We start from the raw sequence: 18,835 nt of genomic DNA, 5'->3' as shown, positions 1-18,835 counted from the left end.
CTTCTGACTTCAGGAAACGTGGTAGTGGCCACCAAGTCTCCTATGTTGAACTGCTCTATGCCCCTCAACTTTGATAGACAGTCACTAAATCCTGTTGCAGGAAAAGATAGAAAAATAAATTCCAAACAAAATAACTACAAAAACTATCTGGGAGTCTAGCTACCAAGATTCACACAAGAATTATATGAAGACAACTACAAAATACCTTTCACAAAAAGACAGACTTAAATAATTAAAGAGAGTTTCTTCATGGCTGGGGCATACCGATGTAATACACATGACAATAAAATTACTTATAGATTCAGTGCCATAACAAGCCAAGTATTCAAAAGATGGTCTTAAGAAGAGAAAAAATAATACTCCTCTGGAGGAACAAGAGGTCATGGAAAGGATGGGAGCCTGGTAATATCAGTAGTGTTTTGAAGTAAAGTTATACTATAAAACAGTCATTATTAAAACTATTTGGTACTACTAAAAAAATAGAATGTTGATCAGTGGAACAGATTAAGTAAATCAGATCCAGAAGCAAAGAGATAGCAGCACAGCCCAATATCTGAGTAAGGATGTTAAGTCCTCTTCAACAAGGACTGCTAGGGGGCAGCTAGGTGACGCAGTAGATAGACCACTAGCCTGGATTCAGGAGGACCTGAGTTCAAATCTGGCCTCAAACACATAACACTTACTAGCTGTATGACCCTGGGCAAATCAACTAACCCCACTGCCTAGCCAAAAAAAAAAAAGACTGCTAGGAAAATTGGAGAGCAGGGGGGCCAAAATTTGGTTTAAATCAGTTATTTCACACCATATACCACAATAAGCTCTAAACGGATAGATATATGGGGGTGGTGGGGAAGTAGGTGGAGGAGGAAGGGGAAACCACATATGGTACAGTGATGATGACACTAAAAAAAGTAAAATGGAAAAAAATTAGAAGCAGGGGACAGCTAGGTGGTGCAGTGGATAGAGCTCCAGCCTTGGAGTAAGGAGGACCTGAGTTCAAATCTGACCTCAGACACTTGACACTTAACCCCGACTGTCTCACCAAAACACACACACACACACACACACACACACACACACACACAAAACAACCCAAGCTGTTCCTAGTGAAGATTCCTTTTCTGAATGAATTTGGGAAATGCTCACATTAGTTTTAAAAAAAAGAAAAGAAAGGAAATTATAGGACCAAACCTGGCACCAGAGATATGAGAAGGTGCCTCCATGCTTTCTATGCAGATATAGGGGATTATGGGGACCCTTCAGAGTGGATAAATAAGCAAGAGAATGGCAGTTCACATAATCTAAATTGCCCTGCCACAGTCTCAAAATGACTCCACAAGGACTCAGTTTATTCACTTCATATAATCTAGTTTCTTCTTTAGAGGCCATAAAGCATACTTACCACACAAGAATACATGGAATAATGTAATATTTTAAGAAGAATTATTCCTGATCCCTAGATGTGAAATTTTCCTTCCATTTCTGTAACTGAAGAGGTGTTCATTAGTAAACCTATTTCAGAAAATCAGGGAATTTCAGAGTTGGATCCTCTAGTCCATCCATCCCCCTTATTTAGGGGGTGACTCTGATGAAGGTGACTCATACCCCAGATACATGATCTCAAACAAGGCATCTGACCTTTTTGTATACCACTTTCTGCCTCTGCAAATTAAGGCAAAGAGTTCTAAAGTCCTTTCCAGCTTAAATTCTATGATCCTATAAAAAGAACCAAGCCTCCAAACTCAAAACACAGTACACTTTCTACCAGACCACACTTCCAGGTGACATCTGTGCCACCAATGGACGAATTTCACACAATTTTGATGCTTTAATTCTACAGATTAAAGAAAGAAAACATTCAATAAGTTTCAGAGTAATCACTATTGTTTTGATATGGATGTGTTTTTCCAAATTAAAAATGGCAAAGATACCTTAAATGAAATTTAATCTTTTTTCTTTTTTTCTTTTTTTCTAGGCAATGGGGTTAAGTGACTTGCCCAGAGTCACACAGCTAGTAAGTGTCAAGTGTCTGAGGTTATATTTGAACTCAGGTCCTCCTGACTCCAAGGCCGGAGCTCTATCCACTGAGCCACCCAGCTGCCCCTACAAGGTAATCATTTGGGGAAAAAAATGTTTCTTTCTTTAAAATCAAAAAGCCTTGGATTAGGGACATGAATTAAAGCAAATTCAGGAACTCTACATAAGAAAGAATACATGTTAAGACTGGTAAATAGCACTGACTGTGGAATCAGAGAACCTGGGTTCTGATCCTACCTAGCCCTAATGTTTACTACCTGTATGACCTTTGTTAATCTCTATAAGCCTCAGTTTCCTCATCTATAAAAATGAGAGGATTAGATTAGATGGGGTAGGTTCCTTTCAGAGTGATAATCTTATGAACTTTTCTTACAAAAAGTACACTTATTTAATGTACTCTCAAAGCACATCGTATTCACAATCTACAAATTCTTCAGTTTTAGAAAGGTATATAATATGCATGTTAAAGCAATTATTTTGATAAATGTATTATAATAATTTTCCATAGTAATGGTATAGCCATATCCAAAATCAAAATAAGATAATTTTTCAATCATCACAAGTTAATTAAACTATAAAATCAAAGGAAAATGATCCATCTCCAAAGCAACAGGTTACATGAGATCATTTTATAATGAAAAGAGCAACAACTTGGGAGTAAGAAGAACTTGGTTCTAGCCTTTGCTCCACCATTATTACCTCTATGACTTTGGTAAATCACTTCTACCTCTATGAACCTGTTTTTCTCATCTGTAATTTTAGAAAATTAGGCAAAATCATCTCTAGACTCACCTCTATCTCTAAAACCTAGGAGCATCATGAATACTTGAGGGATATTTTTTTCCATATTGTACTAATATAACCACTATCACAAAACAAAGTAAACCTTTAAATTGTCTTTAAAAAATTCAAACCAATATTTAAGCTAATCCAAATTAAAATAAGTTAATGTAATACAGATATTTTTCTTAGAATTCTAAATGTTTATTCTAATAAATATGAAATTATTTTATTTTGTTTTTTATGAAATTACATAGGAATATCTTGAGTATATTTATTGCATTGTAAGAAAAAATATATATAAAGAATTCTGAGAAATACAGGAAGACTTATATGAACTTATACTGAGTGAAGTAACAGAACCAAGAGATCACATATGCAATAAGTGCATCAATGTAAAAAAAGGTAAAACAATACAATGAATCAATGCTAGTTAATTCTAATGGCCAAGCTTAGCTCCTAAGAGATGTTGAGAAAATTAACTCCTCTCCCTTCCTTGATGAGGTTTGGGGTGGGGGGGGGGGGGTCCTATGGGTATATTTCATAGACTGTCAGAAATAGCTGATGTTAGCTGATTTTGATGAACTTTTTTTTTCTTAATCTTTGTGACAGGGCTCCCAAATTTGGTCCTGGGCAGTCTGAGGCCTGGTCTAGACTATTATACTTCAAAAGTCAATAAAATATAAGCTACTTAAACTTCAAAGCAACCTGGTCTTACTACCTATACATCAATGTAAGGTCCAAATGGATATGTAACCTAGATATAAAATATGGTATCCTAAACAAATTAGAGGAGCCAGGGAAAAATTACTTTTGAGTCTATGAGTAGGGGAAAAAAAGTTTATGATAAAACAAAAGATAAAGGAGATCACAGAAGACAAAATAGGCAATTCTGGTTATAAGTTTCTGCACAAACAAAACCAAGGTAGTTAAAATTGGAGGGGAAATAGATAACTAGGAAAAAAAGCTTTGCAGCAAGTTTCTCTGATAAAGGTCTCATATACAAGAAATGTAAGGAACTAATTAAAATATATAAGAACAAGAGTTATTCCATGCTAGATAAATGATTAAAGATATTAATAGATACTTTTCAAAGGAAAAAATATCCAAGCTATCAATAAGCATTTTTTAAAATTCACTAATTTTAAATTCACTAATTCACTAATAATCAGAGAAAATGCAAATTAAAGCAATTCTGAGTTTCTATCTCAGAACCATAAGATTTGAAAGAGATAAAAATATAAAATGACAACTGTTAGAAGGGTTATGAGAAAATAGGCACACTTTGAAACAACTTCGAAAGACTTGAGAACTCTGATCAATACAATAACCAATTATGATTCTAACATGTTATCTACCTCTTGACAGACAGGTGATGGATTCAAGATAGAGTAAAAAACATACATTTTCAGACAGAGCCAATATGGGAATCTGTTTTGCTTGACTGAGTATTTGTCATTCCCTCCAATGGAGTGGGAATTCATGGGGGAAAGGCGTAAGACAACAAAGAAGGAAAAAAGTTAAGAGTATCACTGAGGCAACTTTTTGGAGGCCAGAAATTAGCACAGACAAGCAGAACAGCTTTGAAAGCTATCGGTTAAAATTATACACTTAAAAATAAAAGCAAGCTGTCCATGACAAAGATAAGTAGTTTCAAATGCAACCTTCTTTTTTTGTTCTACAATGTATATGCAAATACCCATTTTATTTGGTGTTTAAGTTGAGAAAACCAATTTTTTTAAATAAGAAAGTTTTCTGAAGACAGGGGCTGTATCATTTCTGTTCTTTGCATGTCCAGCATCCAGCACAGTGCCTAAATGCCTAGCACTTAGTACGTGCTTAATAAATGCTTAATTTGTTGCATAACTTTCTTTTGAAGTTCATCAGCAAATATTTCTCAGATAGTTCTACTTTAGTCTTATATTTTAGCATTATGAAATACTGAGCATCTAACAGTAACTATTCATGAGTGATTTTTTAACCAAATCTTTAACACTTGATTGACACTTGTACCAAGTGTCAAGGAACAGTGACAAGAAAGTGAACCAGAGTTGGTGAATGAATGACCTGTTAGGATTTGCTTACATAACTTCTCAAAAGGTTATATAACTAGTGTAACAAATCCAAATATATAATAACATTTATGTGCTTTAACTCAAAATGTTTTTTAAATTTTTCATACACTTATTTATGTAAATTATTTAATATTTAAAAAGAATTTAAGTTTTTTTCTTTTACTTTTATAAAAACAGATTTTTATACATCCTATACTAAAGTAACCAGAAAGGGGATATAAGAAAAGGTTTTAAAAAATGTTGTTAAAAAAGTAGTGGTCTTCCTCACACAAATGAAGATTATCGTCCAAAAACAACTCTCTTATGCTTTATCATCTTCAACTTATTTTTCAAATGAGAAACTTAGACTGAGCTCTGTGGCCAAGTAAACTTACCAGTACTTCCCTTTCTTCCTTCTGTGTCTTTTTCTCCAATTTTTCTCTTGCCCTTCCATCTTTATTCCCATTTCCACTTTGCTGCCACTTCACATTTAAATTACATGGCTCGTGGTATCAACTGGCAAAGCAACACTTACTTAAAATAAATATGGATAATAGTTGCATTGGCCACATTTCTGATACACTGTATATAAAGTAAAAATCTGTGGGACTTCCAGCAAAGATGGTGACATGAAAGGCTACAGATGAACCTAGCTCTCCTAAAAAAGTCCTCATCAAAGATGTAAAAGAACAGCAGATGAAGCAATGAATAATAAAGCCAACAGGAAACACCAGTCAACTCCTCCATATGGCCTAGACTGCATAACGACCAAAGCCTGCACATTGTTCTGGTTAGGGTCCTACCAAGAAGACCTGAAACCAGAGTGATCTCCAGTGAACGGCACGCAAGCCAGGAGGATCTCAGCTCCAACTTGTATCAAGGTACATAGCCAGCCCCCCAGTTAATGATATCCCAGGCTAAGTTTCTAAACAAACATGGGATAAAAATAAATCAATACTCATTTCTTAAGTGCCTACTATATACCAGGTACTATGCTGAACATTGGTGCTACAAATATAATCATTGAAACAATCCTTACTCTCAAAAAGTTTATTTGGGGCAGCTAGGTGGCAAAGTTGATAAAGCACCAGCCCTGAAGTCAGAAAGACCTGAGTTCAAATCTGGCCTCAGACCAAACACTTGACACTTACTAGCTGTGTGACCCTGGGCAAGTCACTTAACCCCAACTGCCTTTAAAAAAAAAAAAAGCTTATTTAACCAAGACAAAAAAAATTAAAATGAATAATTGCGATCACACAAAACTGAAATACTTTTGTATAACCAAAATCAAAGAGTTGACTAGGAAGGAAATCCTTGCAACAAATTTCTCTGATCAACGTCTGACATCCAAGATATATAGAATAAAACAGATTAGAACAAGAATCATTCTCCAATAGATAAATTTTCAAAAGAAACAAGAGGTTTACAAAAGAGGAAATGCAAGCTATCAACAGCCACATTAAAAAATGGTCCAAATTACTAATAAGAGAAATGCATATTAAAACAATCTGAGGTTCTACCTCATACCCAGCACGTTGACAAAGACAATAAAAAAAGGAAACTAATTGTTGCAGGGGCTGTGGGAACTCAGGAACACTAATGCACTGCTGGTGAAGCTATGAAGGGTTCCAACCAACTCTGGAAAGCAATTTGAAACCATACCCAAGAATTCACTAAATTGCACATCTGGTGTCATCACTGTTTGGTTGTTCAGTCATGTCTGACTCTTCGTGAACCCATGGACCATCCTGTCTATGTGGTTTTCTTGGCAAAGATCCTGGAGCAGTTTGCCATTTCCTTCTCCAATGTGCATATTCTTCAGAGCAAAGTGGGTACCTGACAATTGGGGAATTGTTGAACAAATTATGGTATATAAATGTAATGAGACATTATCATGCTCTAAGAAGGAAAGGGGCAGATGCAAAGAAACCTGGGAATACTAATAAGAGGGGATTCCCTTAAATGAAGTTGGTGGGGGAGAAGGAAAAAAGAAAACAGCATTAACAAAAGTTTTTTTTTTAAATTTATAGAAGCATGCAGTACAAGGGTTCAGAAAGAGTCATAGATACCATGATGTTAAATATGTTACTAAAAAAAAAAGCTATAGATAACAGATTTGTGGTTCGTACCCAATCTTTTTTTTTTCTGTCCTTTGTTCATGCTTGTTGATTGTCAGTTTCATAACAAAAATGTTCTAAAAGAGGAGGGGCAAGTTAAGGGAGAGATGGTGATAAGTTCAGTTTGAGACCTGCTAAGTTTGAAGTACTAGTGGGAAAATCGGGTAGAAATGCTGAGCAAACTTTTGGGAAGAAAAGATAAGAGCTACAGATATAGATTTGATAATTCTATGTACATTGGTGAAAAATGAACCTATGGGGACCCACCACGATCACCGAAGGTAACAGTGGAGAGAGAAAAGAGAGCTGAGCACAGAGCATCAGGGGACTTCCTGGAGGAGGTAACAAGAAACAAATGACCAGAGACCAGAGAACCAGCAGAGTGGAGTGTTACTGAAGTCAAAAAAACAGGAAGTATCAAGAAAAACGGACAGGGACAGGCAGGTACTGGGAAGGTCAAACCACCACCACCTCCCCCCAAACCCCAACTGTGACAAACCCAGTTCCTGAGCCCAGGAGTTCTGAAGAGCAGTGCCACCTCCTCTCTCCCCTCCCCCTTTCTAAGCCAGGAGAAAATATAGAGAAGCTCTGGCCCTCATACTACTCTCTGCAATCACAGATAACGAAGAATCAGAAAAGAAAATCCTCACCAAAGTCCCCGGCACTGTTAAGTGGTGCAGCATTCGAAATCTATGCAGTCTTACCATGCATCACCGCGCACTCTGTCAGTGCACCAGAAGGACCACAGGGGGCTTGGCTTCCATGTGACTTGGAAAGGAAGCACTCCTATGCCCTGAGCACAGCTGCCTTTCTTCTTCATTTATATCACTAGTCCTGGCACAGCGTTTTGCACAAATACTTCTTTCCTTCGTCCTATTCACGTGTCAGATGCTTGAGAAATATCACGGATGATCAAAGGACAGAGAAAACACCTTTGGCATGATGAAAGGAGAAGGCAGCTTTGGCAGAGCCAAATTAAATCCCAGCTATGATCCATCTTCCTCTCAATCTCCTCATCTGTACATGAGGCAGTCAGACCAGAGGGTCTGGGGTCCTGTCCCAGCTGCATCACCCACTCATTGTGTGACTCTGATCATATCACTGAACACTCTGGACCTATTTCCTCATCTGTAAAATGAGCCTCTTGATCCTTGCTTTACCTGCTTAAGACTGTTGTGAGGAAACGTTTTATACATTTTAACCTTCCATGGAAACCTAAGTCACAAGAGGAAGTGCAGCATAGTAGAAAGAACACAGACCTGGATTCAAATTCCAGCTTACTCCCTATGTGATCTTGGGTAAACCATTTCTCCTCTTTAGGCCTCAGTTTCTTCAACTGAGCTAAATGATCTCTCTGGTCCCTTCCAGCTCCATATGACGCAGCTACATGGTATGGAAGATAAGGTCCTGGTCATGGAGTCAGGAAGACTTGAATTCAAATCTGATCTCATTTACTAGCTTGTGACCCTGGGCAAGTCTCTCAACTTGTGTGCCTAGGTTTCCTCACCTGTAAAATGGGGATAATAACAGCACCTACTTCACAGTGTTGTTTTGAGAATCCTCCCAGGATCCTTGTGAGAATAAAATGAGACGCTTGTAAAGCACTTTACAAACCTTAAATAAAGCACTGTATAAATGCTAACCTTATATCCATGATCTTACGTCTCAATGACCTCTAAATTCATTTCCAATCTTAATTCTACCATCCTACCATAACTATAAGGCCAATTTCACTTCTAAATGCCATGATTAGGAGATCCTTAGTATCTTAGAAAAGAACAGTTTCAGTAGAGCAGTAGGAATGGAAGCCAAATTGTAAAAGGATGAGGAGGGAGTAAACGAACAATGAAGTGAACCCAGGTATAAATCATTCTTTCTAGGAATTTGGTAGTAAAGGTGGTATAACAAGAAGGTGATACAATAGCTTGAGTGTTTAGAAAAATCAAAGGAAGGATGTTTTAGATTACAGGATATGAGTATTTTGTTGTTGCTGCCCTTAAAAAAATAAAACAAAAATACTGGGTCTCTCCATCTCACCCGCTGGAAGTACAGGGGCTACTCATGGTCTGATCCCACCACTGCTCAGCCCAGGAACTTTGACTTGTCCCATTTCTTACCCGGTCCAGTAAGGCAAGCTGGCAGCCATACTGATATCTAATTTGATGCAGACACCCAGATCAACAGAGCCCACGAGAGCTGAAGAGAGCCATCCACAGCTTCTGATTGCAATGTAACTTCTTTTTCAAAGCTAAAATATTCTGAAAGCATTTGTAATTTCAGGTATACTTATGATTATTCTTTGTTTATTAAACTGCATAACGGAGAAACCTCATACACAGCACAGGAGCAAGCAAGATGACCTCCAAGTTCAAATTTCATCAAATTTCATCTGTCAACACCTCATGGCTGTGTGTCTCTGGACAAGACATTCAAGCCCTCAGAGCTCCAAAACACTCTGTAAAACTCTTAACTTTCAGAGAAGTTTCAGTGGGAACTTCTACAGCCAGAGTCCCCCACACAAGTGAAATCACAGGTCAGTTCCCACATATTTATCATTTAAATGCTCTTTGTTAGCTCTTTCCCACAGCACTTCTGATATGCCTGCATCTGACAAAGAGGCACCTCCAAAACACACCTCAAACATCAATATTTTCTCGATAGGTCAAAGTGCAATTACCTTACCTCATTTGTCTTTTTTATCATCCTATGGGTCCTTTTAGCATTTGTTTTCCAAATCCATTCTTCATTTCAGAATAAAGAATACTTTCATTACAGTATTAATTTATATTTCTATGTTGAATTTCGTTGTTTCTACTATGCTTAAATTTATAAGCCTGAAGATAACAGCTAGGAGTAGCTAGGTGGCAACGTAAAAAAAAAAAAAATAGCTTGTACCAAAAATTCTGTCTCACAAGTCTGTGACATACTCTCCCACAAAATCAAAGAGAGCCCAAGGGAAGGTGGGCTGAAGCTTAGAGACCACTCATGGTTAAAAGGGTACCTCACAGTCACTGGCTGGATGGAAGTTCTTTTCTCCCTTCCCAGAGTCTCTGAAAGTCTTCCTGAGGTGTGTGTAGTTCTCTGCTGAGCCCCAAGGGTCACAGCCCTTGTGGAGCAGTTGAACTTCTCTCCTCCCCAAGAGGTCATACTCTGCAGATGCTTTACCTAAGCACAGACCTAGTTTGTCCTGGCTCAGCATCCTGTTAGATGCCTTATTTGTTACTAGTCCACTCTCTTTGATGACCTGGTCAAAGAGGGGGCAAGAAATTCAATCCTCCCTCTCTTACCACTCCCTGCCCCCCCCACCACTGACCTCTGGTTAAAGGTGCAAAGGTCTGACCCCTCAAAGTGTTCCCAAAGCTTAATTCTCAAAGTTGTTGCTGCATTGGACTTGTATTATCTTGTTCTCTGATGTAAGCCCAGAAGTTTGTACAATTCTTTCAGCTAATCCCAATACACTTCACCCTAAGGCTTGAAGCCCTTCACTTCTTGGCACTCATTTTACATCTGTGATTGAATGATTCAATAGAGGTGTCTGGGTAATGTTCACACTTAGTTTACAAATTTGACTGATTCTGTAACTCAGAGTCATTCTCACCGAATAAAGATTTCTGAGCATAAAGCATTTTGCTGCTTACATTAATTTGAGTAGGAAGAGTGTGAATCACTCTTCTCACACTACACTTAATCCCTGCATAGTGTTTTATACTTTACAAAGAAATTTCACATACATTATTCAATATGTCCTCACCACACCACTGTGTGGATAACAGTATCCTCTCAGTTTCAGAGATTAGGAAACTGGCTCAGAGTCAGATTTTTTTCCCAAATCACACAACAAATACGCTAATAAGTGGCAGAACTGGCATTTTAAGCCAGGTCTTTTCATTCTTGGTCCAGTTTTCAAGGAGAATCATGCTGAGATAATCAGCACACACCTCTACATTCTCTTTTTGAGGCAAAGAATAAATAATCTAACCTTGCAAACATTATGACCCATCCAGATCCAAGGGAATATAAACCCCCTGAGGGCAGAATTCTTTCCTAGTGCAGTGCCTTAAACAAAGAACTTAATAACTGCTGAATTAAATTGACCTGCTTTACTGGAACCAATCCAGTCTCCAAATGTTCATGGGGACCTTCAGTCAGGTGTGTACCTTTATCTTTCATAGTCATCACCCAATCTTCCACTTTCTTAAAATACAAATGTACTTACAGATGTAAAAAAGTTTTATAACACCACTTAATATTTTCAAAGAGTCGATCTCAAAGAAGGGTAGTTCAGAGAAGTAGCCAATCCAAAAGAAAGGCCACCTATAAATTGAATCCTAACCTTAACTGTTACCAATTTTTCATTTAATTCTCTTTCAATTTTCCTGTGAAAACAGATTATTTATACATTTTATGTATTTATACTACTATCCTTCAGCGGATGTGCCAATAAATAAAAGTAACAACTGAAAAATGCCTTCAGCTCTTGTAAATGGAAATTCTTCCATAAATTCAAGGTAAAAGTTGTACACTGTAAGCAGTGAATTTCCTTTCAAATGCTTATTAACGATATATGAACAGAATGCTAGAACAAATGCAGGGCTGATAAATGAAAGCATGTACTTATAGATATTTTGTTTGGGAGTGGGGTAGAGGGAAGAAATAATCTGCTTATGTGATTCATAATATTTACAAATATTATAATATAGTTAAATTTTATAAGAGAAAATCCAATTCTACTAAATGATACTCATAAGACTGACTTTTGCATTTTAATTACTGCTTAGGTGAAAATTACTAGAAAAACTTTCATAGTTTTATTAAAAGTTTTTTATTTTTTAGCAAAATCAGTTTTCAGTTGTCAAAGATTTATTTTACATATGTATGTATTCTAATTATATCACAATAAATCTTGAAGTATATATTCTTTTTCCTAGAATTTTGCTTCTCAAAAATGCTGCAAAATTAAATGATCTAAATTTAATTTGTACTTTAACCATTTACAAGTTTTTGAATGCTTGTTAGCATACACTTATAATTTCAGCAAATATTGAAGGTAGGCACCAAGGAAGATGTTACACTATAAAGAACCATTTACCAGTAGTTAGAGACCTAGGTTTGACAGTCACTACTGACAAGGGCTGTGCAACACTAGGCAAGTCATTTACCCTGAGTCTCAGTTTGGCATTTATAAAATGGAGCTATTAATACACGTATGGCCTATCTCACAAGCTAACTGTAAAGAAAGTACTATGTAAATCTTGAAGCACCATATAAACATAAGTTATTGTTCAGAAGGGAAAAGCCATCAGCATATGTATTTTTTTAAACCATTCCTTTGTTTGTTTTTTTCCTAAGACATCAATCAACAAACATTTATTAAGCACATACTAGTGTCAGGCATCCTGCTAAGTGTCAGGGATACAAAAAGAGGCCAGTAGTCCCTGCCCTCAAGGAGGTCACAAACTAATGGAGGGGATAACATACAAATATATACAAAGTAAGCTGTATAGAGGATAAATAGGAAATAATTAACAGAGGAAAGGCACTGGAATTAAGAGGAGGTGGGAAAGGCTTCCACTAAAAGGGATTTTGGAAACCAGGGAGGTTAGCAAACAGAGCAGAGGAGGGGAAGGATGTTACAGACCTGGGGGACAGGTAAGAGAAAATGCCTGGAGCCAGAGATGGAGTGGCTCGTTCCTGGAACAGCCAGGAGGTCCACGTCACTGGATCAAAGAGTATTCTTCAGAGAATAAAGGGTAAGAAGACTGGACATGTAGCAGGAAGCTAGGTTATAAAGGGTTTTGAATGCCAAAGAGAGTATTTTGTATTTGATCCTAGAAGCAAAAGGGAGCCTAGTGGAGTTTATCGAGTAGAAAGGTGACATGAACGTGCTTTAGGAGAATCACTTTGGCAGCTGAATAAAGAATGGATTGGAGTGGGGAGAGACCTGAAGCAGGCAGACTCATCCGCAGGCTCTTTTGATAGTCCAAGTGTGAGGTGATGAGGGCCTGCACTAGACTGGAAGCAACCACAGAGGAGAGAAGGTGACAAAAACAGGAGATGCTGCAAAGGTGAAATCGGCAGACTTGGCTCAACAGCTTGGATACGGTGGGGTGAGAAAGGGTGAAGAGTCTAGGAAAATTCCTAGACTATGAGCCTGACATTAACTTAAAACAGGTGTGTTAACCTTTTTGCATCACAGATCATTTTAAGAGTCTGGTAAAACATTATGGACTCCTCAAAATATTTTTAAATGCATAAAATAAAATACACAGAATTGCAAAGGAAACCAACTACACTAAAAGAAAGACTCAATTTTTTTCCCAGACAAGTTCACTGACACCCTGAAAGACTTCAGGTAAAGAACCTCTGATTTAAAGTCATTTAACATTAATATTCTCCTAGTAATATAATATGGTTGCCAATCACGAAATGCAGGATCTCAAGATACTTAAATTGCAGATTACACAAAGAGACATGGAAAGACATATGATAGGTATAAGAGGGAAACGTGTTACTAATTACTTCCTAACCAAAATCTCGGGCCTGGCTTTGAGAGGCGAACGCTGACCTCATCTATCAGGGACCAGACCTCCAGGACATGCTCTCCCCCCCCCCCCCCCAACCAGGCTCATCTTTACGTACTCTCTCCCCATGTTACAATTAAGCTCATTGAGGACAAGGGCTACCTGCTTGCATGTATTTTCATCCCAGGGCCTGGGAAACAGAAACCATTTAATAAATGCTTTGTCTACTTAAGGATGACAAATTGAAAGAATTGACCAAAAACAAAACAAAATAAAACAAAAAAGAACAAAATGTCCTTGTATTTGTTTTGTATGTAAGTTGTACATAATCATACGTGAAAATGTGTCCTTCAATATAACGTAAGCTCCTTGAGGGGTCAGGGGCTGTTTCATTTTTGTTTTTGTTTTCCCCCAGCACATAGCACAGTGCCTGGCACACAGAGCATGCTAAATAATGCCCGTTTATTATGTGACTGGAGTAGGAGGTGGGCCCCCTATGTACTGACAACAAAAGAATAGGAACATTCCTAGCACAACACTGCTGTTGATGAATTTTTTTTTTTAAAGAGGAATTACCTCTAGCACATTGGATAGCTCTTCTACACCAAATTTACACCAAGACATGAAGAATCACATAGGATGAAAAGGACAGACCCAAAGTATATTCATTTTGCCATTTTAAAAATATGTGTGAGGTTTGGAGGGAAAAGGAAAAACAGTTTAGATGTATAGAGAAAACAGGGTTTATCCTCAAAAGACCTGGTTTGAGTCCCAGCTCTCTTTCCTTAACCACCTGCCGTGACCTTGAGCATCTATCTATCTACCTCACTCTGTTGTCTCTGTGCCTCACTTCTACCATAAAATAAGGGACTTGAAATAGACTGTCTCCAAGGTCTCTTCCAGCTCTAAATCCTATAAACCTATGATCAATTCAGCATTGAAACCACATCTATCAATAGTGATTCATAAATAAAGTAGAGGCAGCATATGAATTTAGGACACTGATTCACAAATTACTGTATGATCTAATAAGAAATTCACTGATTTCTAAAAAGTAGAGCTATCTCAAACACTGTTGAAATTAAGTTTATTCTAATAAAATGTAGAGTCATTTGGTACTACAATGTGAATTATTTACTAATCACAAGATCTATGACGAACTTCTTTTTCCTTAAAATGCTATCATGTGATAAAACTCAGGTAATAAAACATGCATATGGATATATTCCAGAAAGTTTTTCCTCCAAAAAGGAGCATGTCAATATCTCATTTTTTCATAGCACAACCAATAGCAAGAACAAAAAGGTTTTTTCTTCTAGAGAAACTCAAATACTGAAGTAATACTTTATAATTATCACAATGATTAATATAAATTCTATGAAGCATTTAGCATCATACCACATCATGAAATCATATTTCTGAGATGCAACAAATGCTGCCCAAGCAACACTGACACACTGCAATAAATATCAAATGTTATCACAAGAAGACCTTATAAAACTGGTATACTATTTAACAGCATCAATTGTTTACTACGCCTGATCTCCAAACCCAGGCTATTTTCTCCTCAAATTTGTAAATAAGTCATCATTAAAAATAACTAAACTTCAACTTCAATTAATTAAAACTAAATAAAATTTAAATTTAAAATAAAAAAGAGCAACAGAATAAAAAGGAAAAACAAAGGTGCTCCTTGAGAAAACAAGGATTTAGCCACCTAGGAGTCTGGAACATCCCAATATCTCTCTAAAAATCATGTAACCATTTTACACAAAAGAAGGTGACAATCAGAAAAGGATTCAATCAATACAGACAGCCTACATACAAATGACAACTGCTACACTCCCTCCAAATTAATATTGCCTTCCTCTCAGGGACTGAAATATCCTGATTAACCTTCAGGTATTTCATACTCCATGGAAAGTGAAAACCGTAAGTCATTCTACAAACTTCCCATTTAAAAATTGTACAAAGTCACTTCAGGGGTGAAATGCCAGTGCCAAAGTTCATGCCCATGGTTCCTCCCTTTACCCATCTTCTATCACTCAGAAAAGTTTCCTAAGATTAAAAGCTTTATTTATTTCTCCCCTGTTCTTATTCCCACCAGGAATCTGACTCACTGAAACCTCAAGAGAGTCACCTCTAAGCCTTAGTGACTTGATCTTGCCAAAAAGGAGTCACAAATAAAGTTCCCGGACTGGTAAACTGAAATCCTTTATGAAAAATATGGAGACCCTACCAAGGTTATTTATATATGGACATATACAAATAAGCTCTTTTATCCAAAATGGCGCACCCTGACACAAACTAAGCAGCATTGAGTAGTGGGATAAAGAGCTTGTCTATCTGTAGAAAAACTGCATGCTTTAAGGGAAGGAAATTTTTTTGAGTGTGTAATTTTTTGAGTGTTGTTTTCAAAAGTGAATTCTTAATAGACATAAGAAATATATAATATTTGTTGTATATATTTTTTATTCTCTGGGTACTTTTGTTTACCTATAGATTTTGATCTTCATGCAGAGTTTACAGCCATGTGTGCTCAAAACCCAAAGGAAAAATTAAACTCAGAAAAAGAGGTTCATATTAATAAAGGATTCACAATTAAAAAAAAAAACCTCAAATCTCATCTCTGACATATAGTGTCTGAGTTCGAGTCTCACCCCTGACATAGAGTGACCAATTCAAGTCTTGTCTCCACATATATGGTCTGTGTGTAGTCAGAATCTCTCAATAAGCTAATCAATTGGGGCAGCTAGATGGCGCAGTGGATAGAGCTACAGCCTTGGAATCAGGAGGACCTAAATTCATAATCCAGCCTGAAGCACTAACACTTGCTAGCTGTGTGACTCTGGACAAGTCACTTAACCCCAACTGTCTCACCAAAAAAAAAAAAAAAAACAACCAACCAAACAAATCAATAAGCTAATCAATTCTCTGAGGCTATAGCAGAGATAAGCATTGTTATCGGGAGTTTTCTACACCAATGAAACCAGGTACAGTCTCTATCCACCCATGCGGAACCATAGTTCTAGAGCTCAAAGGGTCCAGAAAGCTTATCCTAAACTCTTCCTTTTCATTTTACAGCTGAGGACACCAAAGCCCAGAGAGACTGGGATGACTTGACAGGTAGTAATTGTCAGAAGCAGCTTTTGAACCCAGGTCTTCCGACTCCAGAGTCAGGAGCGTGCATAGACAGAGGCAACAAGACCTAACAAACGGAGAGGGCAGCTGGCAGGCAGGGAGCTGAGTTCAAGCCCTCTGAGGGCAGTGTGCGACTCTGGACAAGTCACTTTAGCCGATCAATGCCCCCAGGTCACTCTCTAGGACTTCAGTTTCAGATAACTCACTGATACGAGTCGGGGCTGGACCTGGGGGTGGGGGTGGTCCAATACAAGGCCTTCTTCTCCATTCCAAGGAGATTCCCGGTCTTACCCTACCCCACCCCGCAAAAGCAGACGAAATCCCCTCAGGCGGCGCTTTAAGCTGCTCCGGTCCTCCCGCACCCGGAGAAGCGTGTGCTTACAACCCTCAGCTAGGACCCATTGGGGAGGGTCCAATGACATGATCGATCATTAATGCTGACTGACTGGTTTGTAAAGCCCGGCACACAGTAGGTGCTAAGTGAATGCTCGTCGCCGTGCCCAGCCCCGGGTCGGACACCCCAAGTTTCTAGTCTGCAGAGACAGGGTCCCCCCTCTTTTTCGGACGCACGTCTCTCTCTCGGAGACGCCCTCGAACTTCATCTTGGGCGGCCCCGGGCCGGCGGGGGGTTAATCAGTAACCGCCGCCGCCTGCGGAGCGAGGCCGGGGGCCCGCGGGAGGCGCTGCCGGAGCCCGCCCGGCGCCGCGGGCCCCCGGGGGAAGCGGCGGCGCTCCGCGCCCAGGCTCCGCGGCAGGGCGCCCGAGCAAGGCCCGCGGGGGTCCGGGGTCTGAGGTCCGGCTGCGCGCGCCGACCCCTCCGCGGCCGCCTCCTCACCACGGCGGCGGCCGCGCTCCGAGGGGCGGGCGGAGGCGGAGGGGGCGGTGCTGCGGCTCGCGCGTGCGGCGCGCCCCGCGCGCCCCGCTCCCTCCCCCTCTCCCCCCTTTCCCCCTCGAGCTGAAGCTGACACTCACCTGACCGAAACGCCCGCGGAGAGACTCCCCCAGCCACGAGCCCGCCCGCCGGGGCGCAGGGACTACGGGAGAAAGCCGGGGCCGCTGCTGCCCCCGGCCGACGCCGCTCCGCTTCTGGCCCAGCTCGGCGCACTGCGCTGGGGGAGCCGTCGGAGGAATCGGACACTGCGCCTGCGCCGCGGGGACCGGAGCCGGCGAGAGGGACCAAACTCCCCACCCCGCCCCACCCCGCCCCGCACCTGACTCCCTTTTCCCCCTTGAAGTGGTGGGGCAGGGCAGCCGCTCGGTCCGAAGGGCCAGGCGCGCTTCGGCGCCCCCTGGCGCCACGAGGCGTCCCCTGCACGCGCCCGGGGCGCTGCAGGTTCATTGGGCCCCAGGTGTCTGGGCTGGGGGGGGGGTTTCCCCGGGAACAGTCACGAGTCGGCGCAGAGCTGTCTTGACTTGGGGCCAGGCTTGTCAATGTCACCCGAGCTCTTAAGTGTGTTCAAGTAAAAAAAAGAAAAAAACAAAAGACAAAAAAAACCACCCGAAAGAACTAACCAACCTATAGGAGGATCGGGACTGCTAGAAAGGAACATGCGGCGTGGGCTTCTCTGAGTTAGAAGACGATATGCATTGAGCATCCCTCCAACTCAAGCCTTCGCGCATGCAAGGAGGAAGGGTAAGGAAAGAAAGCGGACTCTTTCCTTCCCTTCCGCATTCCTTTCTTTCCAGGAACTGCTTGAAGGAAAATGTATTTTTTAAAAGTGGCTTTTGCCTTGAAAGCTCCTTATCCTGACTCTCTTAAACTACTCTGACAAGCTGACTGTTCCAAGACTTCCAAATGAGAAAAAAAAAAAAAGGAAATGTGGGAAACAAAACCTAAAAGTAACCATTAAAGGAAATTCATATATGTGGATGTGAGGCCCAGAAGGCTCCATCTGGGGTTCATAGATCTAAAAGTGGAAGAGACTTCAGAGGTCATCTACCTGGACAAGCTGTGTGACTAATATCTATCAATCAGTAGACATTTATTAAGTACCTACTATGTGCCAGACACTCTACTAAGTGCTAAGCATATACAGTAATGTGCATAGAATCATAGATCTAGTGGAAGAAGGGAAGAAAAGTATTTATTTGTTGTTCTTTCCGGTTTTCTTGGCGAAGATACTTGAGTAGTTTGCTATTTCCTTCTCCAGCTCATTTTACAAATGAGAAAACAGAGGTACATAGG

The 18,835-nt window shown here is 39.7% G+C and overlaps 1 protein-coding gene across 3 annotated transcripts in view; it reads right to left on the bottom strand.

Moving 5' to 3' along the window:
• Nucleotides 1-17,697, bottom strand: part of RAB3IP (RAB3A interacting protein) — a 50,172-nt gene extending 32,475 nt beyond the window's left edge. For all 3 annotated transcript variants that reach the window (XR_003570106.1, XM_027873236.1, XM_027873249.1), the window contains exon 1: nt 17,623-17,697. The gene's annotated coding sequence lies outside the window, so the exon portion shown is untranslated. The remainder of the gene's footprint in view (nt 1-17,622) is intronic.
• Nucleotides 17,698-18,835: the final 1,138 nt, after the last annotated feature.

This window comes from Vombatus ursinus, unplaced genomic scaffold (assembly GCF_900497805.2).
Source record: "Vombatus ursinus unplaced genomic scaffold, bare-nosed wombat genome assembly UNPS02003292.1, whole genome shotgun sequence".
In the NCBI taxonomy this organism is placed as follows: Eukaryota; Metazoa; Chordata; class Mammalia; order Diprotodontia; family Vombatidae; genus Vombatus; species Vombatus ursinus.
This window is presented reverse-complemented; position numbering and strand designations above follow the sequence as displayed.